Source organism: Coregonus clupeaformis, chromosome 20 (genome assembly GCF_020615455.1).
Source record: "Coregonus clupeaformis isolate EN_2021a chromosome 20, ASM2061545v1, whole genome shotgun sequence".
Lineage (NCBI taxonomy): Eukaryota > Metazoa > Chordata > Actinopteri > Salmoniformes > Salmonidae > Coregonus > Coregonus clupeaformis.
The window spans coordinates 22,790,732-22,815,800 of record NC_059211.1 but is presented as its reverse complement, the minus strand read 5'-3'; the positions used below and the strand labels follow the sequence as shown (position 1 = coordinate 22,815,800).

The following is a 25,069-nucleotide window of genomic DNA, read 5'->3' as shown; positions in this document are numbered from 1 at the left end:
CCTGCCCTCCGCTCTCCGCTCTCCACCTCCCCTCAGCCTGCCCTCCTCTCTCCTCTCTCCACCTCCCCTCAGCCTGCCCTCCTCTCTCCGCTCTCCACCTCCCCTCAGCCTGCCCTCCTCTCTCCGCTCTCCACCTCCCCTCAGCCTGCCCTCCTCTCTCCGCTCTCCACCTCCCCTCAGCCTGCCCTCCTCTCTCCACCTCCCCTCAGCCTGCCCTCCTCTCTCCGCTCTCCACCTCCCCTCAGCCTGCCCTCCTCTCTCTGCTCTCCACCTCCCCTCAGCCTGCCCTCCGCTCTCCACCTCCCCTCAGCCTGCCCTCCTCTCTCTGCTCTCCACCTCCCCTCAGCCTGCCCTCCTCTCTCCGCTCTCCACCTCCCCTCAGCCTGCCCTCCTCTCTCCTCTCTCCACCTCCCCTCAGCCTGCCCTCCGCTCTCTGCTCTCCACCTCCCCTCAGCCTGCCCTCCTCTCTCCACCTCCCCTCAGCCTGCCCTCCTCTCTCTGCTCTCCACCTCCCCTCAGCCTGCCCTCCTCTCTCCGCTCTCCACCTCCCCTCAGCCTGCCCTCCTCTCTCCTCTCTCCACCTCCCCTCAGCCTGCCCTCCTCTCTCCTCTCTCCACCTCCCCTCAGCCTGCCCTCCTCTCTCTGCTCTCCACCTCCCCTCAGCCTGCCCTCCTCTCTCCACCTCCCCTCAGCCTGCCCTCCTCTCTCCGCTCTCCACCTCCCCTCAGCCTGCCCTCCTCTCTCCTCTCTCCACCTCCCCTCAGCCTGCCCTCCTCTCTCCTCTCTCCACCTCCCCTCAGCCTGCCCTCCGCTCTCTGCTCTCCACCTCCCCTCAGCCTGCCCTCCTCTCTCCGCTCTCCACCTCCCCTCAGCCTCCCCTCAGCCTGCCCTCCTCTCTCTGCTCTCCCACCTCCCCTCAGCCTCCCCTCAGCCTGCCCTCCGCTCTCTGCTCTCCACCTCCCCTCAGCCTGCCCTCCTCTCTCCGCTCTCCACCTCCCCTCAGCCTCCCCTCAGCCTGCCCTCCTCTCTCTGCTCTCCACCTCCCCTCAGCCTCCCCTCAGCCTGCCCTCCGCTCTCTGCTCTCCACCTCCCCTCAGCCTGCCCTCCTCTCTCCGCTCTCCACCTCCCCTCAGCCTCCCCTCAGCCTGCCCTCCTCTCTCTGCTCTCCACCTCCCCTCAGCCTGCCCTCCTCTCTCCGCTCTCCACCTCCCCTCAGCCTCCCCTCAGCCTGCCCTCCTCTCTCCGCTCTCCACCTCCCCTCAGCCTGCCCTCCTCTCTCCTCTCTCCACCTCCCTCAGCCTGCCCTCCTCTCTCCTCTCTCCACCTCCCCTCAGCCTGCCCTCCTCTCTCCGCTCTCCACCTCCCCTCAGCCTCCCCTCAGCCTGCCCTCCTCTCTCCGCTCTCCACCTCCCCTCAGCCTGCCCTCCTCTCTCCGCTCTCCACCTCCCCTCAGCCTGCCCTCCTCTCTCCGCTCTCCACCTCCCCTCAGCCTCCCCTCCTCTCTCCGCTCTCCACCTCCCCTCAGCCTGCCCTCCTCTCTCCGCTCTCCACCTCCCCTCAGCCTGCCCTCCTCTCTCCTCTCTCCACCTCCCCTCAGCCTGCCCTCCTCTCTCCTCTCTCCACCTCCCCTCAGCCTGCCCTCCTCTCTCCTCTCTCCACCTCCCCTCAGCCTGCCCTCCTCTCTCCTCTCTCCACCTCCCCTCAGCCTGCCCTCCTCTCTCCTCTCTCCACCTCCCCTCAGCCTGCCCTCCTCTCTCCGCTCTCTGCTCTCCACCTCCCCTCAGCCCTCCAGCCCCCATCCCTAGTTCACAGTGTTCAGTAAAGAAGAGATTGGATTATTAGAGAGAGAGAGAGAGAGGCGCAGGGAGGTCAGGCTGACCTTGGTGAACTGGTTTAATCTATTAGCAACAGTGTAGAGGATGGAAAACTCCACACACACACACACACACACACACACACACACACACACACACACACACACACACACACACACACACACACACACACACACACAATATATCGCAGGTAAAACAATGGAGGCCTATAGGGAGGCAGTGGTCGGTCGGTCTGTCTGCTGTGTGCCTGCCTCACTGGCGGTTCTAGACCATTCCAAGTGGGAGGGGCCAGGCTGGGGCCAGTTGTACTGTTAGAGGGGCCAGTTACATTACACATTATTGTTGTCATGTCGTTTTCTTCACTGCATTGCAGGCATCACTAGACAAATGACCATGTTGATAATCATTCAACTATTTATTATTTGCATTTACATTACATTTTTACATTTGCATTACATATTCAGCATCAGTTACATTACATTTTTACATTTTAGTCATTTAGCAGACGTTCTTATCCAGAGCGACTTCCAGTTAGTGAGCGCATACATTATGTTTTTATTTTATTTTATTTATTTATTTCGTTTTCATACTGGCCCCCCGTGGGAATTGAACCCACAACCCTGGCGTTGCGAGCGCCATGCTCTACCAACTGAGCTACATCAACTGTATTCTACGTTTTTTTGTGGTTTCTTGCAAAAAGATCAGGAAATTCATCTAGATTCAAGGCCTTTGCCCTCCTTGACTCAATACTTAATACATCTAAATTGCTTAATCTCTCATCTGACATTGTGGAACCTAAAATACGTTTTCACCAGCTTTAGTGCAGAAAAACTCTGTCCACAAGAAGCGGTGCTAACAGGGATTGAAACAGATATTATACACAGTTTAAAGAGATCAAAGAAAACCTCTTTATAAGGCTGAATGAATAACGCTAGCTCTACTACACTGGAGGGTCTCTGCATGCCACTCTGGATTTTCCTTTGTCAAATTCTTCTGAACTGATGTAGTTCATGCCCCAAGTCCTCAATATTTGATTCATACATTCTAGCAAATGGAAACGGGGACTTCTCTTTGAGAAATGCATCACTTTTGGGGGTTTAGAGTTTGGACGCCATTCATTATGTCACAGTTTCTGCTAGAGAACCGTCTGTTGAGCTCATTGAGCATCTGATCTAAGACAGGGTAGAAAAAGGTTGTATGAGAAAACTGTCTTTATCTATTTCTGACCTCTGACCTACTGCACTGAGTACACAGTCTCCATTAAATTGAGAGCTTAGCTTTTTTCGTCGTTTTGCAGTGGGCTGTATTGCAGTATCACATTCACATCACACTCAGCTATGTTCAACACTTTCATTCCATAGGTCATCAAAAAACGACTCGTCCCTGTAGTCATTCAAAGTTTGAACTAAGGCTTCAACTAAATCAACAGCCTTTGACAGGTCAAGTGATGAAGACTGTAGCATCTCTGATAGAAATGTTGCTTCTCTAAAAACGTTATGCAGTGGAACAAGGCACACAATGAATTGTAAATCTATCTGTGCAAGCAGACCTCGCGCCTCAACAGATCTGTCACCGTTGTGTTCTTGGACTATGTCTTGCAGGACTCGCTTAACGGCAGGCAATCTATCCATAATAAGTATGTAGAGACATATATCGACATGCCCAGCGAGTGTCACTTAGTCTCTGAAGCTCTCTAGGTGCACCTGGGTACATCTCTCTTTGTACGCTAAGCCATTTTTAATGCACATATGACTCAGATGTGAAGACTTAGTCTTTCTAGTAAGGAGAAGAACTGTCCTACCTCAGGGACAGCTTTGACTGTATCCACTAAAACTAAGTTTAGACAGTGTGCACTGCAGTGGATGTAAAAGGCTTTGCTTGTTCTTTAATGCGTGCCTGGACGCCTGAATGCTTGCCACTCATAACTGAAGCACCATCATATGCTTGGCCTACTAGGTTGTTTTTGTATTCAAGACCATGACTTTCTAATATGTGTATGATTTAGTCAGTAAGCCCCGCTGCATCTAGTGGATCAGCCGATTCAAAGTGGAGGAAGCTCTGATGGACAGCTCCACTGAAATAGTACCTGAGTACTAGAGACATCTGCTCCTTTTTTTAAATGTACAGTGAGGGAAAAAAGTATTTGATCCCCTGCTGATTTTGTACGTTTGCCTACTGACAAAGAAATGATCAGTCTATAATTTTAATGGTAGGTTTATTTGAACAGTGAGAGACAGAATAACAGCAAAAAAATCCAGAAAAAAACGCATGTAAAATTTTTTATACATTGATTTTCATTTTAATGAGGGAAATAAGTATTTGACCCCCTCTCAATCAGAAAGATTTCTGGCTCCCAGGTGTCTTTTATACAGGTAATGAGCTGAGATTAGGAGGACACATTTAAAGGGAGTGCTCCTAATCTCTGTTTGTTACCTGTATAAAAGACACCTGTCCACAGAAGCAATCAATCAATCAGATTCCAAACTCTCCACCATGGCCAAGACCAAAGAGCTCTCCAAGGATGTCAGGGACAAGATTGTAGACCTACACAAGGCTGGAATGGGCTACAAGACCATCGCCAAGCAGCTTGGTGAGGAGGTGACAACAGTTGGTGCGATTATTCGCAAATGGAAGAAACACAAAAGAACTGTCAATCTCCCTCGGCCTGGGGCTCCATGCAATATCTCACCCTGTGGAGTTGCAATGATCATGAGAACGGTGAGGAATCAGCCCAGAACTACACGGGAGGATCTTGTCAATGATCTCAAGGAAGCTGGGACCATAGTCACCAAGAAAACAATTGGTAACACACTACGCCGTGAAGGACTGAAATCCTGCAGCGCCTGCAAGGTCCCCCTGCTCAAGAAAGCACATATACATGTCTGTCTGAAGTTTGACAATGAACATCTGAATGATTCAGAGGAGAACTGGGTGAAAGTGTTGTGGTCAGATGAGACCAAAATGGAGCTCTTTGGCATCAACTCATCTCGCCATGTTTGGAGGAGGAGGAATGACCCCAAGAACACCATCCCCACCGTCAAACATGGAGGTGGAAACATTATCCTTTGGGGGTGTTTTTCTGCTAAGGGGACAGGACAACTTCACCGCATCAAAGGGACGATGGACGGGGCCATGTACCGTCAAATCTTGGGTGAGAACCGCCTTCCCTCAGCCAGGGCATTGAAAATGGGTCGTGGATGGGTATTCCAGCATGACAATGACCCAAAACACACGGCCAAGGCAACAAAGGAGTGTCTCAAGAAGAAGCACATTAAGGTCCTGGAGTGGCCTAGCCAGTCTCCAGACCTAAATCCCTTAGAAAATCTGTGGAGGGAGCTGAAGGTTCGAGTTGCCAAAGGTCATCCTCGAAACCTTAATGACTTGGAGAAGATCTGCAAAGAGAAGTGGGACAAAATCCCTCCTGAGATGTGTGCAAACCTGGTGGCCAACTACAATAAACGTCTGACCTCTGATTGCCAACAAGGGTTTTGCCACCAAGTACTAAGTCATGTTTTGCAGAGGGGTCAAATACTTATTTCCCTCATTAAAAATGCAAATCAATTCATAACATTTTTGACATGCGTTTCTCTGGATTTTTTTGTTGTTATTCTGTCTCTAACTGTTCAAATAAACCTACCATTAAAATTAAAGACTGATCATTTCTTTGTCAGTGGGCAAACGTACAAAATCAGCAGGGGATCAAATACTTTTTCCCTCACTGTATATCTTTTGTTTCGTCTGCCGTTATGCCAAAGTCTTCACTGTCTTTCACTTCTTCTATAATTTTTGTTCGAACCATGTCTGCCAAACAACTCAGAAGCTCATTCTGAATCCCTTTGCTTGTGTATTTTGCATTATGAATGGAAGTCAACCTTTTTTCCACAGTTGTGTCATGCTTAGCTATTGTTTCTAGGATTGCCATGAAGTTCCCTTTATTATCAGACTGCAGACTCATCGTGTCCTCATTGTGCAATGTTTTGTGTGGCTGTAAGTAGTAGTACTTCTCCTATTGTTTTAATATAGTCCCGATTTTCTTTAACCTGTTTGTTGTGTTCCTTGTTTAGGGCATTTACCAGTGTTTCATTACTTTTTACAGCTTTCTGATAGTCTCTCCATGTAATCGTTGCTTGTTTGTGCCGCTCAGACTTCGCATGAATTGCAAATCCCCCCGTCTTTGTAAGTTGCCTTCTTCCAGTTGTTAAAACCCAATTTTGAATCAAATACAGTCTCTGAGACTTTGGGAGGGCTAAAATGCCTGCAGGCGTAACAAAACACAGTCTGATTTTTTTTGAATTTTGAAGCCAGGGGTGGATGTGGTACCAGGCCGCCTTGAAGCTCCTCCTCCTGTCCCCCATCAGAGTTCTTGGGTCCATGTTCATCACTGGCTGCACCGGTGGCTCCTCCCGGGATTTGCTGATATCTGTCGAAGAAAAAAAATATATATATAATCAAAAGTATCTATTTGAGTAATTTTAGACACATACCATAGCCATCAGACAACTTCTGAAATCCATATGATATCTATATCACAAGCCCAATAGCAGGTTGAATGAGATCATTCATTTCAATCATAAACCGACTCATTTCTATACACCGTATAAACGGACTAATTGCACTGCTTTACAAGTAACCACAGATGTATTCAACATCCCGAACCTGATGGTCCACTGCTTGTGGACGCACATGGCTCCTCTGTTGGTGTCTCACTCTCAGCCTCCTATGTCCCCCTCAGCCTCAGTCTCTCCATCTGTCTCACTTTCCTGCTCTACTATGCCTTCACTCTGTCTCTCCGTTGGAGGACAAGTCTTCCTGCTCTCTCTCTCTGCAGGCTCTCTGCAGGCTCTCTTGCTCTCTCCACACCTGAACCCTCTGGCTCTGTCTGACTTTCTGCCTTTTCTTTGGAACAAGGACATGTCCTTTTTTTCTCTCTTCGTGTTGGTGAGAACGATAGAGCAAAAGCAATGGGGACCAAGCTTATTCATTCATTTACTGAAAGTAACTGACTTGCTAGGTAGCTAGCTTTCATGTCTTTACCTTTTAACGTTACAATGCGTTTACTGAGTGTGGTTTAAGTAAAAGCACTCCGCACCAGGCGTTTTTGATAAAAATATGATATCCTTTTTCATATTGCCATACATTTTCGATGCCTGACTGTTAGAATTAGCTACAAACCAAAAACAATTCAAACGAATACATAGCCCAGGATTCAAGCCAATTCCTTAATTAATTCACAAAGAAAGTAACAAACGGCCAGGTTAGCATTAGTTGATCTAACGTTCCACTTCTGTAATGCATTTAATAGTTAACTATGTTACAAATACAACATATTCAACATTTTGCTCACCTCTCTTTAATTCCTTCTTCTTCTAGTGGCCTGCCTGCCTGGGCTCATCAGTGTTAGCTGGACTAGTATTAATGCTGTTCAGTGCTGTGCTGCTGTGAATATGAAGCAGGTTAGCCTGCCAGCCTTTGCTTCACGCCACGCCACACCACACAACAACATATCCCACTCTGCTACTGCTTCCACTTCTTCCACTGCTGCTACTGCTCCCACTGCTTCTACTGCTTCCACTGCTGCTACTGCTTCCACTGCTCCTACTGCTTCCACTCTGCTACTGCTTCCACTGCCTCTACTGCTTCCACTCTTCTACTGCTTCCACTGCTGCTACTGCTTCCACTCTTCTACTGCTTCCACTTCTGCTACTGCTTCCACTTCTGCTACTGCTTCCACTCTTCTACTGCTTCCACTTCTGCTACTGCGTCCACTCTCCTACTGCTTCCACTGCTTCTACTGCTTCCACTGCTGCTACTGCTTCCACTGCTGCTACTGCTTCCACTGCTGCTACTGCTTCCACTTCTCCTACTGCTTCCACTTCTCCTATTGCTTCCACTGCTGCTACTGCTTCCACTGCAGCTACTGCTTCCACTTCTCCTATTGCTTCCACTGCTGCTACTGCTTCCACTTCTCCTACTGCTTCCACTGCTCCTACTGCTTCCACTCTGCTACTGCTTCCACTATTCTACTGCTTCCACTGCTCCTACTGCTTCCACTTCTGCTACTGCTTCCACTTCTGCTACTGCTTCCACTCTCCTACTGCTTCCACTCTCCTACTGCTTCCACTCTCATACTGCTTCCACTGCTGCTACTGCTTCCACTTCTGCTACTGCTTCCACTCTCCTACTGCTTCCACTCTCCTACTGCTTCCACTGCAGCTACTGCTTCCACTTCTGCTACTGCTTCCACCTCTCCTACTGCTTCCACTGCTGCTACTGCTTCCACTCTTCTACTGCTTCCACTTCTGCTACTGCTTCCACTCTCCTACTGCTTCCACTGCTTCTACTGCTTCCACGTCTCCTACTGCTTCCACTGTTTCTACTGCTTCCACTGCTGCTACTGCTTCCACTGCTGCTACTGCTTCCACTTCTCCTACTGCTTCCACTTCTCCTACTGCTTCCACTGCTCCTACTGCTTCCACTGCTCCTACTGCTTCCACTCTTCTACTGCTTCCACTATCCTACTGCTTCCACTGCTCCTACTGCTTCCACTGCTGCTACTGCTTCCACTTCTGCTACTGCTTCCACTTCTCCTACTGCTTCCACTGCTGCTACTGCTTCCACTGCTGCTACTGCTTCCACTGCTGCTACTGCTTCCACTTCTCCTATTGCTTCCACTGCTGCTACTGCTTCCACTGCAGCTACTGCTTCCACTTCTCCTATTGCTTCCACTGCTGCTACTGCTTCCACTTCTCCTACTGCTTCCACTGCTCCTACTGCTTCCACTCTGCTACTGCTTCCACTATTCTACTGCTTCCACTGCTCCTACTGCTTCCACTTCTGCTACTGCTTCCACTTCTGCTACTGCTTCCACTCTCCTACTGCTTCCACTCTCCTACTGCTTCCACTCTCATACTGCTTCCACTGCTGCTACTGCTTCCACTTCTGCTACTGCTTCCACTCTCCTACTGCTTCCACTGCAGCTACTGCTTCCACTTCTGCTACTGCTTCCACTTCTCCTACTGCTTCCACTGCTGCTACTGCTTCCACTCTTCTACTGCTTCCACTTCTGCTACTGCTTCCACTCTCCTACTGCTTCCACTGCTCCTACTGCTTCCACTGTTTCTACTGCTTCCACTGCTGCTACTGCTTCCACTGCTGCTACTGCTTCCACTTCTCCTACTGCTTCCACTGCTCCTACTGCTTCCACTGCTCCTACTGCTTCCACTCTTCTACTGCTTCCACTATCCTACTGCTTCCACTGCTCCTACTGCTTCCACTGCTGCTACTGCTTCCACTTCTGCTACTGCTTCCACTCTGCTACTGCTTCCACTGCTGCTACTGCTTCCACTATCCTACTGCTTCCACTGCTGCTACTGCTTCCACTGCAGCTACTGCTTCCACTGCTCCTACTGCTTCCACTCTTCTACTGCTTCCACTCTGCTACTGCTTCCACTCTGCTACTGCTTCCACTGCTGCTTCCTCCACTGCTGCTTCCTGCTGCAACACTACAGATGAGCTGTCTGCCCTTCCCTGCCTTTCCTGTCTGCCCTGGCCTGTCTGCCCTGGCCTGTCTGCCCTGGCCTGTGGCCTGTCTGCCCTGGCCTGTGGCCTTTCTGCCCTGGCCTGTGGCCTGTCTGCCCTGGCCTGTAGCCTGTCTGCCCTGGCCTGTCTTCCCTGGCCTGTCTGCCCTGCCCTGCCTTCCCTGCCCTGCCTGCAGCCCCACAAATCACACACAGGAGGGGCTCTGTTTCCATCTCTCTGTCTGTGTGCATCTTTGTTTACTGTTTATGTCTAGCTCTCTGTCTGTGTTTGATGCATTGCAGACACAAACACACAAAGAAAATGTCTGTTTCTCTGTCTGTGTTCTTCTATCTGAATGGCATCTCAATGTCTCATACAAGACGACATAAAACCACCCTAGAATCAGTATGGATCCAGGACGCACTCTTTCTCTCAAGCTCACACTCTCCCCCCCGTCGTTGTTTGTGCTGAACTCTGTCAATCTGAACCCAATGCCCCTGAAAAAGGGGGAGGAGAGGAAAGCGAGAGGAACAGAAGGAGGAGCAGAGGAAAGAAAGAAAGAGAGAGAGAGAATCTATGACAATTAGCCAGTTGATAAAGAATCCTCTTTCTCTCTCTGTGTCACCTCAGGACAGGGAGGCTGGGTTGAAGTGGGACCAACGGGGTTGGTCTGACTGACTGACGGACGGACGGACTGACTGACTGGCTGGGTGACTGGCTGGCTGGGTGACTGGCTGGCTGGGTGACTGGCTGGCTGGGTGACTGGCTGGCGGGGTGACTGCTTGGCTGGGTGACTGGCTGGCGGGGTGACTGACTGCTTGGCTGGCTGGCTGCCTGACTGGCTGGCTGCCTGACTGGCTGACTGGGTCTGTTTCTGTTGCTAATATTATAAGCAAATTGTCCATTCAGGTCGTGGCAGTGGCTTAAAAACTCCTGACTCGTGACTAGGTGTTCTTTCAGCTAAAGTGATTGAATTTCCCAGATTAAGCTTGTATTTATCTAGCAAACTGCAGTCCATAAAGTGTATTAAGATAGTGGTAGTTGGAATCCATGGAATCAGTCTAGGTTCAGTCTGAAGTGAAAGGGAATGGTAGATACTTGCATTCTAATTAGAAAAAGAGCAAACTGTCCCTGGTTTAGTGTTTTCTGATCCCAGTGAAATGTAGATTGTGGTTTGTTGTGAAATCATCCTTTCATTTGCGCTTTCTGCCTGCAGTGCACAGGCTGCACACTATTCTCATTGATATGGATTCACAAAGTACATGGAAACATGGAATATTTGAAACTAGCTTGTCCATGCCAATTCCGACCAATTCCGTGTGTGTTCATGTGGGGATGTCTGTCTCTGTGGCTTACGTGTCTAAAATAAATGAGTTCATATGGGCAGAATATTATATTTTGTAGCGTAGGCTACCGAATTTATGAAAATATATAGTTAATGTGAAAATATTCGGATCTGGTAAAAGACTGTCACATGACAATAGAAATGGAAACGTGATTTTAGAGACACAAAGTAACAACAGCCTCTATAATGAAAGGGATCGGAATCCGTCTGTTACTGGGCTTTCACCATCATCATTATTTACATCATTCAAATTCACCAAATCATTCTGTTTAGAAGCTCATAGGCTACTCATTTGTGGTCATTAAATGTCCTGAATAATAGAGAGAAATACCTTGGGTGTTCACGAAACAGCCAGGACCAGTGGTCACCGACCTATTCTGAGTCGAGATCACTTTCTGAGTCAAAATGCATGCCGAGATCTACCACGAAAACGTAGCACATGCCATGAAGCCTATGCAACATAAACGGATTAAAAACAGGTCTGTAGTAATGAGGTTTGTGCAGTAGTCTATAGGCCCAATACATTATCACTGCATATAGACGGGTTGGTTGTTTAGCAACAAAAACGGCGTGTGCGTAACCATGGGGCAAAACAGACGGGGTTGGCTTAGATTGTTGACAACATGTAAGCTATATTTCGTCTCCAATGTTTATTGAAAACATGAATACATTTGCACAATGACCACTTGTCTCTCAAATACATCGTTACAGTTATTGGTTAGCTAGCTAGCGAATTTGAGCCATATTAGCACAGATGTGAAATCAGTCAAAACACCTCAAAACAAGACACGGTATCAAGATCAAGATGAAACTAGCTGAAACAAGCCACTTACGATTCCCCACATTGCAGTTTCTTGTCATTCTTGCTAGAAATCTGGCCATCCAGAATCACAACAACAGGCTGGCTTCTGCCCCATGGACGCGAGTGCATCGTTTCCGTGACGTCGTCAGCCAACCCATCTATTAGCTTTGCTTGAATTGTTCAGACCATTATATTTAAACATTTGAGGCTATATGATCACACCGGTAATAGATCAGTTGTTGTATTACTTGTGAGGCAAAGCTGAGCATACATTTAAATCATTTGCTTTTTATTTTTTATTTTACTGGGCTGATGGTGCCTGCGTCTGATTGTCAGTCTCAGCCTGCTACGTTACTGCAGATACTGTAATCTGAGCCATCCGATTGGCCAGCGGTAGGCCTATAGTGCACTTGATTTGCTCTCCCAGCCTGCCGGGAAGGTAGAGATTGTACCTTCAGACACTTCGCCTTCCGGCACGCAGGGCAGCTGAATCAGATGCACCTACTGTCAACAGCACGAGACCAATAAATACAAATAGGCTTTATCGTTGGGTTTTACAGAAATGTTTGGTGATCGACTAGAAATGCCTTGGAGATCAACCAGTCGATCGGGATCGACCGGTTGGTGACCACTGGCCTAGACTATCCTACACAATTGCGCACAGTAGCCTAGTGAATTCATTTTAGGGCATAAGCGAACCGATGTATGAGAGCAAAGCAGGGTAGAGCAGAGCAGGGTAGGATAGAGCAGGGTAGAGCAGAGAAGGGTAGATCAGAGCAGGGTAGATCAGAGCAGGGTAGGATAGAGCAGGGTAGGGTAGAGCAGGGTAGATCAGAGCAGGGTAGGATAGAGCAGAGCAGAGCAGGGTAGGATAAAGCAGGGCAGAGCAGGGCAGAGCAGGGTAGAGCAGAGCAGGGTAGGATAGAGCAGGGTAGGGCAGAGCAGGGTAGAGCAGAGAAGGGTAGGGTAGAGCAGAGCAGGGTAGGGTAGAGCAGGGTAGGATAGAGCAGAGCAGGGTATAGCAGGGCAGGGTAGAGCAGGGTAGGGTAGAGCAGAGCAGGGTAGGGTAGAGCAGAGCAGGGTAGGGTATAGCAGGGCAGGGTAGAGCAGGGTAGGGTAGAGCAGAGCAGGGTGGGGTAGAGCAGGGCAGGATAGAGCAGGGCAGGATAGAGCAGGGTAGGGTAGGGCAGAGCAGGGCAGAGCAGGGTAGAGCAGAGCAGGGCAGGGCAGAGCAGGGTAGAGCAGAGCAGGGCAGAGCAGGGTAGGATAGAGCAGGGCAGGGTAGGGTAGAGCAGAGCAGGGTAGGATAGAGCAGGGTAGGTTAGAGCAGGATAGGGTAGAGCAGAGCAGGGTAGAGCAGAGCAGGGTAGAGCATAGCAGGGTAGGATAGAGCAGGGTAGAGCATAGCAGGGTAGAGCAGGGCAGAGCAGGGTAGAGCAGGGCAGGGTAGAGCAGAGCAGGGTAGGGTAGAGCAGGGTAGGGTAGAGAAGGTTTGTGGTCCAGTAGATAGATGAGATGTGATGTGTGGTGGCTGATGGCCCTGTGCCGTGCTCCTGGCTGATGGCCCTGTGCCGTGCTCCTGGCTGATGGCCCTGTGCCGTGCTCCTGGCTGATGGCCCTGTGCCGTGCTCCTGGCTGATGGCCCTGTGCCGTGCTCCTGGCTGATGGCCCTGTGCCGTGCTCCTGGCTGATGGCCCTGTGCCGTGCTCCTGGCTGATGGCCCTGTGCCGTGCTCCTGGCTGATGGCCCTGTGCCGTGCTCCTGGCTGATGGCCCTGTGCCGTGCTCCTGGCCGACTCTCCATCACCTTCCCACTGACACTGTTCTGTCCACTCAGCTGTGTGTGTGTGTGTGTGTGTGTGTGTGTGTGTGTGTGTGTGTGTGTGTGTGTGTGTGTGTGTGTGTGTGTGTGTGTGTGTGTGTGTGTGTGTGTGTGTGTGTGTGTGTGTGTGTGTGTGTGTGTGTGTGTGTGTGTGTGTGTGTGTGTGCGTGCGTGCAGACCTGGGGAGAAAAAGTGCAGCATACAGCAAATGCTGTGGTCAGTGGCCGATGGGACAAAGTTAAGAGAGGAGGAGGGTCAGAGAGGGAGAGAGGTGGGGGAGAGAGAGGGAGGGAGGGAGGTGGGGGAGAGAGAGGAGGGCCAGAGAGGGAGAGAGGTGGGGGAGAGAGAGGGAGGGAGGGAGGGAGGTGGGGGAGAGAGAGGAGGGCCAGAGAGGGAGAGAGGTGGGGGAGAGAGAGGGAGGGAGGGAGGTGGGGGAGAGAGAGGAGGGCCAGAGAGGGAGAGAGGTGGGGGAGAGAGAGAGAGGGAGGGAGGTGGGGGAGAGAGAGGAGGGCCAGAGAGGGAGAGAGGAGGCAGCAGCATCAATTATTGAGGAGGGTGAGGAGGAGGATGAGGAGGTGTATTTGAATGTCTGTAATGAGATCTAGTGGGGTGTTCTATAGGAGAGGTGAGGGAGGGGAGGGGAGGGGAGGGAAGGACAGGAAGATGGCCGGGGACACTTGTCTGTCTGTCTGGCAGCAAGACAGTACTATCCTGGGCCTATCATGTGTCGGAAGAGGAAAGACCAGAGAGGGGAAAATCAATGGGCGGATGCTGCCTGCTAGCCTGCTATAAACCCTCTGGCTAGGAGGACATTGTGGCTCTGGTTAGGAGGGCAGTGTGGCTCTGGTTAGGAGGACATTGTGGCTCTGGCTAGGAGGACATTGTGGCTCTGGCTAGGAGGACATTGTGGCTCTGGCTAGGAGGACATTGTGGCTCTGGCTAGGAGGACATTGTGGCTCTGGCTAGGAGGACATTGTGGCTCTGGTTAGGAGGACAGTGTGGCTCTGGTTAGGAGGACAGTGTGGCTCTGGCTAGGAGAACATTGTGGCTCTGGCTAGGAGGACATTGTGGCTCTGGTTAGGAGGACAGTGTGGCTCTGGCTAGGAGAACATTGTGGCTCTGGCTAGGAGAACATTGTGGCTCTGGCTAGGAGGACATTGTGGCTCTGGTTAGGAGGACATTGTGGCTCTGGCTAGGAAAACATTGTGGCTCTGGCTAGGAGGACATTGTGGCTCTGGCTAGGAGGACAGTGTGGCTCTGGTTAGGAGGACAGTGTGGCTCTGGTTAGGAGGACAGTGTGGCTCTGGCTAGGAGAACATTGTGGCTCTGGCTAGGAGGACATTGTGGCTCTGGCTAGGAGGACATTGTGGCTCTGGTTAGGAGGACAGTGTGGTTCTGGTTAGGAGGACAGTGTGGCTCTGGTTAGGAGGACAGTGTGGCTCTGGTTAGGAGGACATTGTGGCTCTGGCTAGGAGGACAGTGTGGCTCTGGTTAGGAGGACATTGTGGCTCTGGTTAGGAGGACATTGTGGCTCTGGTTAGGATGACATTGTGGCTCTGCACAGCTGATGGCTTGTTCCCTGGTGTATCTCCTCGCTCTCGGCTCCTAATGGGGGTCAGTTTCAGGCCCGCCGGCGTGTAACTGCTGATGGAGCAGGAGAGAGGGATGGGAGTAAGAAGAGGGTAGGAAGGAAGAGGAGGAGAATGAGGAAGCTGATGAGGAAGAGAGAACATGTCTTGTCTGCTTTAAAAAAAGACCACCATGCAATAGGCCAGCTTAGGAACAGGTTTGTTAGAATTCCCCTGGTTGACATGTTCTGTCACAGAGCTTTAGACCATTAACATGGAAGCCTTAAGGCCATTTGACTCTGTGACCTTATGGTTTCAGCTCTGTTGTTCAGTCACACTGAACCCAATTCTACCTAACTAACCCAGTTAGGATGTCCTTATAAATGACGTCATCATTCCGTTTGGTGTGTTAGGGTGTTGTAGCTCTTTCCAACTTCCTCCACCTTGCCCAACAACTATCTGTGGCCCGGGGCAATTCTGACAACACCACCACAGCTCATGTTCTCTCCTCTCCTCTCCTCTCCTCTCCTCTCCTCTCCTCTCCTCTCCTCTCCTCTCCTCTCCTCTCCTCTCCTCTCCTCTCCTCTCCTCTCCTCTCCTCTCCTCTCCTCTCCTCTTCCCTTCCCTCTCCTCTCCTCTCCTCTCCTCTCCTCTTCCCTCTCCTTTCCCTCCTTTTCCTGTCCACAAAGGTTTCATTCTCTCTCTCTCACTTCCTGTTGTTGTAGCCGTCATAATCTCTGCTCCTTATCTTTGTGTCAGGCCTGGTAGCGTGTCCTCAGTCTGACGATATAGTGACACTACGGCTCACGCTCAGTCTCTCTAACCCTCCCAGGGATTTATCGCTTTATGTTTTAGTTTCCCCTATCCTCTTCCTCCCCCTCTCCATCCTCTTCCTCCTCCTCCCCCTCTCCATCCTCCTCCTCCTCCTCCCCCTCTCTATCCTCCCCCTCTCCATCCTCCTCCTTCTACTCCCCCTCTCCATCCTCCTCCTCTCCATCCTCCCCCTCCTCCTCTCATCTTCCTCCTGCTCCTCTCATCCTCATCCTGCTCCACTCCATCCTCCCCCTCTCCATCCTCCCCCTCCTCTCCATCCTCTCCCTCCCCCTCTCCATCCTCCTCCTCTCCATCCTCCCCCTCTCCATCCTCCCCCTCTCCATCCTCCCCCTCTCCATCCTCCCATCCTGCTCCTTTCCATCCTCCCCCTCCTCCTCTCCATCCTCCCCCTCCTCCTCTCCATATCCTCCCCCTCTCCATCCTCCCACTCTCCATCCTCCCCCCTCCTCTCCATCCTCCCCCTCCTCCTCTCATCTTCCTCCTGCTCCTCTCCCCCTCATCCTGCTCCACTCTATCCTCCCCCTCTCCATCCTCCCCCCTCCTCTCACCTCCCCCTCCCCCTCTCCACCCTGCTCCTCTCCATCCTCCTCCTCCTCCCCTCCATCCTCCCTCCATCCCTCCCTCCATCCTCCCTCCATCCTCCTCTCCATCCTCCTCCCCCTCCTCTCCACCCTCCTCCCCCTCCTCCTCTTCCACCCCCCTCCTCCCCCTCCTCCCTCTCCTCCCCTCCATCCTCCCCTCCATCCCTCCTCCTCTTCCACCTCCCCCTCCTCCCCCTCCTCCCCCTCCTCCTCTTCATCCTCCCCCTCTTCCCCCTCCTCTCCTTTCTCCTCCTCCACCGCTGGATGATGTCTTAAATCAGATCACTGGAAGCATTTATAGTAAAGCTTTTGAAGCTTAGGCCTCATAGAAAGTACAAATATATAGTAAAAGTGCATGCCTGTGTGTAAGTGTGTGTGTGTTTTCCTTGTGAACTTGTGTTTTTCTTGTAAGCTTGTTTGTGTGTTTCCCTGTGTGTGTGTGTGTGTGTGTGTGTTTTTTTCCCTTGTAAGCTTGTTTGTGTGTTTTCCTGTGTGTGTGTGTGTGTGTGTGTGTGTGTGTTTTCCTTGTAACAGTGATAAGGTTGGTGTAGTGTTAGTGGAACAGTGATAAGGTTGGTGTAGTGTGAGTGGAACAGTGATAAGGTTGGTGTAGTGTGAGTGGAACAGTGATAAGGTTGGTGTAGTGTTAGTGGAACAGTGATAAGGTTGGTGTAGTGTTAGTGGAACAGTGATAAGGTTGGTGTAGTGTTAGTGGAACAGTGATAAGGTTGGTGTAGTGTTAGTGGAACAGTGATAAGGTTGGTGTAGTGTGAGTGGAACAGTGATAAGGTTGGTGTAGTGTTAGTGGAACAGTGATAAGGTTGGTGTAGTGTTAGTGGAACAGTGATAAGGTTGGTGTAGTGTTAGTGGAACAGTGATAAGGTTGGTGTAGTGTTAGTGGAACAGGGATAAGGTTGGTGTAGTGTTAGTGGAACAGTGATAAGGTTGGTGTAGTGTTAGTGGAACAGTGATAAGGTTGGTGTAGTGTTAGTGGAACAGTGATAAGGTTGGTGTAGTGTTAGTGGAACAGTGAAGGTTTCCAGGATGCTGCTTCCATCTTCTGGATTCATCCCTTCTCTTCTCCTCCACCCCTCCTCCTCCATCCCTCCATCCGGCGTGAAAAAACAAAACAAGGCGTATGAATGAAAGAGGGGCCGTGGCCTGGAAACGCAAGAGGGAGAGAGATGCAGGGGTAGGGAGACTGGTTCAGGCTGAGCTGGGGCTGTGGGTGAATGAAGGGGTGGAGGGGGATGAATGAATGGCCTGTGTGGCACAGCTAACAACCTAGCGTTAGCGTGATCAGAATGGGAATGCTGCAGGGCAGTGTTAGCCGCAGTGTTAGCATAAACATTGTGCTAGCTAATAGTAGTCTCTGAGCAGGCCTGGGGGCTGAGAGGGAGGGAGATAAAGGATGGAGAGAAAGAGAGAGAGAGAGGAGGGAGCTCCCCTCAGCAGCGAGAAATGGCCTCGTATTCTCCCAGTGTGCCTCTGTCTGCTCCCTGTCTGTTTGCCATTGAAGGGTTAACCTCAGGCAGCTCTCCTCCCTGACATGGAAGAGGCCATTGAATGGCTGCTTTCCACAGCCAGCAAACACATTGGTTAAGGGTGAGGGCGGATCTGGGGTGGGAGCTGTACTACGGCATGGATTCCTCCTGGGGGATCGGGAGTCAGACTGACACAGCACGGCATGGTCACAGCATGTACACACTGCACAGCACAGAGAGGGGAGAGCGGGGAGGGAAAGTATGTTGATGCATTTTTTTCTTTGTGTGAGTGTTCACTGCTCAGTGTGAAGGGAAACGGCTCTGATGTCAGAGAGAGACCTCTCTGAACCCACACTATCCCTCCTCCAGCCCCCTCCCTCCCTCCCTCCCTTCACCTCACCTCCCCACCTCTCTGAACCCACACTATCCCTCCTCCAGCCCCCTCCCTCCCTCCCTTCACCTCACCTCCCCTCCCCACCTCTCTGAACCCACACTATCCCTCCTCCAGCCCCCTCCCTCCCTTCACCTCACCTCCCCACCTCTCTGAACCCACACTATCCCTCCTCCAGCCCCCTCCCTCCCTCCCTTCACCTCACCTCCCCACCTCTCTGAACCCACACTATCCCTCCTCCAGCCCCCTCCATCCCTCCCTCCCTCCCTTCACCTCACCTCCCCACCTCTCTGAACCCACACTATCCCTCCTCCAGCCCCCTCCCTCCCTCCCTCCCTCCCTTCACCTCACCTCCCCACCTCTCTGAACCCACACTATCCCTCCTCCAGCCCCCTCCATCCCTCCCTCCCTCCTTCACCTCACCTCACCTCCCCACCTCTCTGAACCCACACTATCCCTCCTCCAGCCCCCTCCTTCCCTCCCTTCACCTCACCTCACCTCCCCACCTCTCTGAACCCACACTATCCCTCCTCCAGCCCCCTCCCTCCCTCCCTTCACCTCACCTCACCTCCCCACCTCTCTGAACCCACACTATCCCTCCTCCAGCCCCCCTCCCTCCCTCCCTTCACCTCACCTCACCTCCCCTCCTCTCTGAACCCACACTATCCCTCCTCTAGCCCCCTCCTTCCCTCCCTTCACCTCACCTCACCTCCCCACCTCTCTGAACCCACACTATCCCTCCTCCAGCCCCCTCCATCCATCCCTCCTTCACCTCACCTCACCTCCCCACCTCTCTGAACCCACACTATCCCTCCTCCAGCCCCCTCCTTCCCTCCCTTCACCTCACCTCACCTCCCCACCTCTCTGAACCCACACTATCCCTCCTCCAGCCCCCTCCCTCCCTCCCTTCACCTCACCTCACCTCCCCACCTCTCTGAACCCACACTATCCCTCCTCCAGCCCCCTCCCTCCCTCCCTTCACCTCACCTCACCTCCCCACCTCTCTGAACCCACACTATCCCTCCTCCAGCCCCCTCCATCCCTCCCTCCCTCACCTCACCTCACCTCCCCACCTCTCTGAACCCACACTATCCCTCCTCCAGCCCCCTCCATCCCTCCCTCCTTCACCTCACCTCACCTCCCCACCTCTCTGAACCCACACTATCCCTCCTCCAGCCCCCTCCATCCCTCCCTCCCTCACCTCACCTCACCTCCCCACCTCTCTGAACCCACACTATCCCTCCTCCAGCCCCCCTCCTCCCTCCCTCCCTCCCTTCACCTCACCTCCCCACCTCTCTGAACCCACACTATCCCTCCTCCAGCCCCCTCCCTCCCTCCCTCCCTTCACCTCACCTCCCCACCTCTCTGAACCCACACTATCCCTCCTCCAGCCCCCTCCCTCCCTCCCTCCCTTCACCTCACCTCCCCACCTCTCTGAACCCACACTATCCCTCCTCCAGCCCCCTCCCTCCCTCCCTTCACCTCACCTCCCCACCTCTCTGAACCCACACTATCCCTCCTCCAGCCCCCTCCCTCCCTCCCTTCACCTCACCTCACCTCCCCACCTCTCTGAACCCACACTATCCCTCCTCCAGCCCCCCTCCCTCCCTTCACCTCACCTCCCCACCTCTCTGAACCCACACTATCCCTCCTCCAGCCCCCTCCATCCCTCGCTCCCCTCCCTTCACCTCACCTCCCCACCTCTCTGAACCCACACTATCCCTCCTCCAGCCCCCTCCCTCCCTCCCTCCCTTCACCTCACCTCCCCACCTCTCTGAACCCACACTATCCCTCCTCCAGCCCCCCTCCATCCCTCCCTCCCTTCACCTCACCTCCCCACCTCTCTGAACCCACACTATCCCTCCTCCAGCCCCCTCCATCCCTCCCTCCCTCCCTTCACCTCCCCTCCCCACCTCTCTGAACCCACACTATCCCTCCTCCAGCCCCCCTCCCTCCCTCCCTTCACCTCACCTCACCTCCCCACCTCTCTGAACCCACACTATCCCTCCTCCAGCCCCCTCCATCCCTCACTCCCTCCCTTCACCTCACCTCCCCACCTCTCTGAACCCACACTATCCCTCCTCCAGCCCCCTCCATCCCTCCCTCCCTCCCCTTCACCTCACCTCCCCACCTCTCTGAACCCACACTATCCTTCCTCCAGCCCCCCTCCATCCCTCCCTCCCTCCCTCCCTCCCTTCACCTCACCTCCCCCACCTCTCTGAACCCACACTATCCCTCCTCCAGCCCCCTCCCTCCCTCCCTTCACCTCACCTCACCTCCCCACCTCTCTGAACCCACACTACCCCTCCTCCCTCCCCCTCCCTCCCTCCCTCCCTCCCTCCCTTCACCTCACCTCCCCACCTCTCTGAACCCACACTATCCCTCCTCCAGCCCCCTCCCTCCCTCCCTTCACCTCACCTCACCTCCCCACCTCTCTGAACCCACACTATCCCTCCTCCAGCCCCCTCCATCCTCGCTCCCTCCCTTCACCTCACCTCCCCACCTCTCTGAACCCACACTATCCCTCCTCCAGCCCCCTCCCTCCCTCCCTCCCTTCACCTCACCTCCCCACCTCTCTGAACCCACACTATCCCTCCTCCAGCCCCCTCCATCCCTCGCTCCCTCCCTTCACCTCCCCTCCCCACCTCTCTGAACCCACTCTATCCCTCCTCCAGCCCCCTCCCTCCCTCCTCCCTTCACCTCACCTCCCCACCTCTCTGAACCCACACTATCCCTCCTCCAGCCCCCTCCATCCCTCGCTCCCTCCCTTCACCTCACCTCCCCACCTCTCTGAACCCACACTATCCCTCCTCCAGCCCCCCTCCCTCCCTCCCTTCACCTCACCTCCCCACCTCTCTGAACCCACACTATCCCTCCTCCAGCCCCCTCCATCCCTCCCTCCCTCCCTTCACCTCACCTCCCCACCTCTCTGAACCCACACTATCCCTCCTCCAGCCCCTCCCTCCCTCCCTCCCTCCCTTCACCTCACCTCCCCACCTCTCTGAACCCACACTATCCCTCCTCCAGCCCCCTCCCTCCCTCCATCCCTCCCTTCACCTCACCTCCCCACCTCTCTGAACCCACACTATCCCTCCTCCAGCCCCCTCCCTCCCTCCATCCCTCCCTTCACCTCACCTCCCCACCTCTCTGAACCCACACTATCCCTCCTCCAGCCCCCCTCCCTCCCTCCCTCCCTCCCTTCACCTCACCTCCCAACCTCTCTGAACCCACACTATCCCTCCTCCAGCCCCCTCCCTCCCTCCATCCCTCCCTTCACCTCACCTCCCCACCTCTCTGAACCCACACTATCCCTCCTCCAGCCCCCTCCCTCCCTCCCTTCACCTCACCTCCCTCCCCACCTCTCTGAACCCACACTATCCCTCCTCCAGCCCCCTCCTCCCTCCCTTCACCTCACCTCCCTCCCCACCTCTCTGAACCCACACTATCCCTCCTCCAGCCCCCTCCCTCCCTCCCTTCACCTCACCTCCCTCCCCACCTCTCTGAACCCACACTATCCCTCCTCCAGCCCCTCCCTCCTCCAGCCCCCTCCCTCCTCCAGCCCCCTCCCTCCTCCAGCCCCCTCCCTCCTCCAGCCCCCTCCCTCCTCCAGCCCCCTCCCTCCTCCAGCCCCTCCCTCCTCCAGCCCCCTCCCTCCTCCAGCCCCCTCCCTCCTCCAGCCCCCTCCCTCCTCCAGCCCCCTCCCGTTTTGGACTTCGGTGAGGGGTTTTCCGGCTGTTCGGGCACACACCATTTTCTCTGGAGGCAAGCTGAAGTTCGGAGCCGTAATCTACGCCCCTTCGTCAGTGATTGGTCAACAGTAGGGATTCTTCAAGACAGTCTTTGTTGTCGTTCAAGGAGAGACGATTCGTTTTCATGCAAATTAAAGATCTCTTTGGCAAAAACTTAAAAAATGTCAAAATTAATGACAGATTTCCAGCCCCCTCCCTCCCCTCCTCCCTCCCTCCCTCCTTCCCTCCCTCTCTTCACCTGCCACCCCTCTTAGAGCCCACACCATCCCTCCTCCAGCCCCCTCCCTCTCTCTCATCACCGACACCCCCATCTGTCCTCTCTCATTTCAGACAGGCAGTGAGGAGGCCTGCCCCTGCCTGCTTGCTGAGAGGCAGAGGGATCCTTCCTTGTTATTCTGTTGGCAGTAACAGTGTGTGTGATGTCACCGTGGTGTCATCCCTCGAACGCTGTCTGGCTGGCTCGCTAACTGGCAAACTGGCACCCACTAATACATTCTTAATTCTTTGATTTTCAATTCTTCTTCTCCTCTCCCAAGAGTTTTCCTCCTGTCAACTGTTAAATAATTCAGTGGCAACATCATAACCCTTCCCCCAAAAACAAAATGAGCGCTTCAGGCCTTTCTTTGTCCTGTGCAGCCACGTTGCCAGCCATGTATGGAATGAGAAGCACTCCTGGAACGTTTTCCGCTGGGGTTAGCACAGGGCGGATATTTCAGAACTGTCCACTGTGTGTGTGTGTGCGTGCGGATGGGCGGGTCCTGAGGAGGATGATGAAGACTCCCAGCCTGTGGTCGCTCTCAGTGTGTCCGCACTAGCAGTGTCCCCAGATGGCCCAGCACTGTATGCTGCAACACACACCTCACTGCACCACTATTAATGGTCTAGTGGACACAGCATCCTCTACAGCACTCACCAGCAGTGTTATTGGGATTCGTTACTTTAAAAAGTAATCTAGTACATATTACTCCTTTTAGATTTAACAAAAGTAATCTCGTTAAGTTTCATGGAAAGTAATAGATTACATTTTCCCCCCTGTGTAAATTCAGCATGGGATTCCACCATAGGCCTTGCTACCGGTAGGCTGTCAGATGAGCTAAGGTATAGATTTCCTTTTTTAGTAGGCTACTTTTCGCCATTGTTTGGTCGATTTTGGTTTGACTTCCATGCGTCCTTGATGATCAGTAATTTATTTGATTGTGACTTATTTCAATGCATTAACCTATTACAGTACCAGTCAAAAGTTTGGACACACCTACTCATTCAAGGTTTTTTCTTTATTTTTACGATTTTCTACATTGTAGAATAATAGTGAAGACATCAAAACTATGAAATAACACATATGGAATCATGTAGTAACCAAAAAAAGAGTTAAACAAATCAAAATATATTTTATATTTGAGATTCTTCAAATAGCCACCCTTTGCCTTGATGACAGCTTTGCACGCTCTTGGCATTCTCTCAACCAGCTTCATGTTGGAATGCTTTTCCAACAGTCTCGAAGGAGTTCCCACATATGCTGAGCACTTGTTGGCTGCTTTTCCTTCACTCTGCGATCCGACTCATCCCAAACCATCTCAATTTGGTTGATGTCGGGGGATTGTGGAGGCCAGGTCATCTCATGCAGCACTCCACCACTCTCCTTCTTGGCCAAATAGCCCTTACACAGCCTGGAGGTGTGTTGGGTCATTGTCCTGTTGAAAAACAAATGATCGTCCCACTAAGCCCAAACCAGATGAGATGTCATATCGCTGCAGAATGCTGTGGTAGCCATGCTGGTTAAGTGTGCCTTGAATTCTAAATAAATTACAGACATTGTCACCAGCAAAGCACCATAACACCTCTTCCTCCATGCTTTACGGTGGGAACTACATATGCAGAGATCATCCGTTCACCCACACCGCATCTCACAAAGACACGGCGGTTGGAACCAAAATTCTCCAATTTGGACTCCAGACCAAAGGACAAATTTCCACCGGTCTAATGTATATATTGGTTGCAAAAATGTTGTATAATCATTTAAATTGAAAAATTGTAGGTTTTGAATCCAGCGTCGTTTTGTGTATCATTTAATAAACCGTGTGCCATGGAATCACTACCTGGAAAATCTCTTCCCAACTATTTTATGCATGTTTCTGATTTAAATTTGTAACAAATAGGGCATTTTCATAGACTGTAAAGCCAGATCAGTGGTTATTGCAAAAAGCAGGTTAACCCACAAGAGTCGATTGGTGTGTCAATCTTAACATTTTCCATTATTTGGTACATTATCGTCCTTTAGCAGACGCTCTTATCCAGAGCGACTTACAGTAGTGAGTACATACGTTTTCATACTTTTGTCCCCGTATTGGTCCCCCTTGGGACTCGAACCCACAACCCTGGCGTTGCAAGCGGCATGCGCTACCAACTGAGCTACACGGGACTTAAGTAACATAATAAAAAAAATCCCCATCAAAATCTGTCAGTTTAAGCTCGAGATATGTGGCTTTGTGGAGTAAAGTGGAATGTTTACCCTCTCAGACGCTCTCGTAAAGAAAACCTAAAGCAAAGGAGTTTTAAGTTGCGTAACTAACGGAGAGCTGAAAGTCCTGCTGCCGTGTGTGTGTGTATATATGTGGTAGTTGGAGCTGTGAGCCAAGTTGTTTTGACAATGCCTGTTTATGAGCTGGTTGTGTCCGAGTCTGGCTGCGCTGCGGCGGGTTATTTTTACCGTGGGCTGGGGACCGGCGACCAGGGAAAGGAGCTACTATAGCAGGATCTCTGACTGTGAACTAGGTCGTTGTTAGAAAGGGGTCATCCCACCAGGCAGGTGCTATATGCTACTGGGAGTCAAGCCAGCACAGTTCAGTGAGTAGCAGGAATGTGGCTGTCCTCTATGTGCAGCCGGCCGGCCGTACAGAGGCCCCAATGTATTGTGACTGTGTGACCCAGCCAGCCTCTCCCCTCTCCCCTGCTCACCAAACACACAGAACGACACAGAGCTATGCCACAGCAGCCTCTCCAATCCCCTCACTTTGTTCTGCCTGTTCCTGTTCCGTCTGAGGTGTTTGTCTCCGTCTGGGGTGTCTGTCTCCACGGCGGGCTGCTGTTCGCACCGGTGGACCAGAGGACTCCCAGCAGTGGTGCTGGACCAGCTCTGGTTAC

General features: G+C 52.4%; 1 protein-coding gene and 1 non-coding gene across 3 annotated transcripts in view; one reads left to right on the top strand and one right to left on the bottom strand.

Moving 5' to 3' along the window:
- The window catches only part of LOC121534131 (insulin receptor-like), a 206,675-nt gene that overhangs the window by 127,347 nt on the left and 54,259 nt on the right, over nucleotides 1–25,069 (top strand). The gene's annotated exons all lie outside the window — the stretch shown is intronic.
- On the bottom strand, nucleotides 2,426–2,496 carry trnaa-cgc. The gene has a single exon. It is a non-coding gene; the product is annotated as a tRNA-Ala (tRNA).